The sequence below is a fragment of the Chiloscyllium punctatum genome, chromosome 13 (genome assembly GCF_047496795.1).
Source record: "Chiloscyllium punctatum isolate Juve2018m chromosome 13, sChiPun1.3, whole genome shotgun sequence".
Taxonomy (NCBI): domain Eukaryota; kingdom Metazoa; phylum Chordata; class Chondrichthyes; order Orectolobiformes; family Hemiscylliidae; genus Chiloscyllium; species Chiloscyllium punctatum.
This window is the reverse complement of record NC_092751.1, coordinates 52,440,292-52,441,419: the sequence shown is the minus strand read 5'-3', so window position 1 is coordinate 52,441,419 and position 1,128 is coordinate 52,440,292. Positions and strand designations below refer to the sequence as shown.

Below are 1,128 nucleotides of genomic sequence, written 5' to 3'. Positions count from 1 at the left end.
CAATAAATAATTTTGACTCAATTTTGCTGCAAATATCTTTTCATAACTTTGTGCTTTTTTTTCCTTTTACATTGGTGTCTCGCACCTTACAAATGACAGCAATGGTATGAAAGGAGATGGAAACATTTCACTCATGTCAGCAGCAGCTTGCAATGAGATCATGGCTGATTTGGTCAATGCTCAAGGCTGGTGCGCTCTCTGTAGTCATGGCCGAGTGGTTAAGGCGATGGATTAGAAATCCATTGCGGTTTCCCCACGTAGGTTCGAATCCTGCTGACTACGTTATGAATGCTTTCCTGCTGGAGCAATTCAAACTTCAGGATGCCAGTTTTGCAAACCAGCCTGTCATTTGATTAGACTTGGGAAACTCGAGTTCTTCATCAGAAATGTTCCATATTTTAAACATTATCTCTGTTTCTCTTTCCAGATACACTGCTCGACACATCGGGTTTCTGCAGTTGCTCTTAAACGTCCTGAGCAGAAGTGCTGCTTTTCATTAGATTCCTTTAATCCCTTGTCCTCTGCTCTCTGACTCTGGTCATTGGTAATACTTCCTCCTGCTCGTCAGAGTGCTCATTCCCCACCGCTCCCTCTCACATCATTACAAACGACCGCAGGAATTTGCCACTTAACCATCTTTGTTCCAAAGTGAAGCTCACCAGCCGAGGGAATCTCCCCACCAAACGGGACTTTTCATCCCTGGACATGGTGCACGCCAGAGGATTGTGAAGAGATACTGTGAAAATATTGTCAGTTGGCAGGTGGAAAAATGATTAGGAAGCAAATCATATAATCTAGCCTCCAGCTTTGGAATTCTTGAGAAACTCTTTGGGAAATGGAATCAGAGGAGAATGAAGAAGTGTGAACTGTCAGTCCGAGGAGAGGAAGGGACATTGACTCTGATGTTCTTGGCACAAGAACTGATCTGAGAGATTGAAAGAATTCTCACTCCCGTACGTGAGGAATACAAACTTCATCTGGACTCTGGGACAATGAAAAACTCTGGAACACTCAAGACAATGTCCAAATATTGACTGGGATCACTACAGTACGAGTTCTATAGATGGGTCAGTTTTTGTCCAGTGTGTGCGGGAGGGCTTCCTGACAGAGTATGTAGAAATGCCTTCA

The 1,128-nt window shown here is 43.7% G+C and overlaps 1 non-coding gene across 1 annotated transcript; it reads left to right on the top strand.

The window, feature by feature from the left end:
• The first annotated feature begins 200 nt into the window (after positions 1-200).
• trnas-aga (transfer RNA serine (anticodon AGA)) lies at positions 201-282 on the top strand. Its single transcript has one exon. It is a non-coding gene; the product is annotated as a tRNA-Ser (tRNA).
• Positions 283-1,128: the final 846 nt, after the last annotated feature.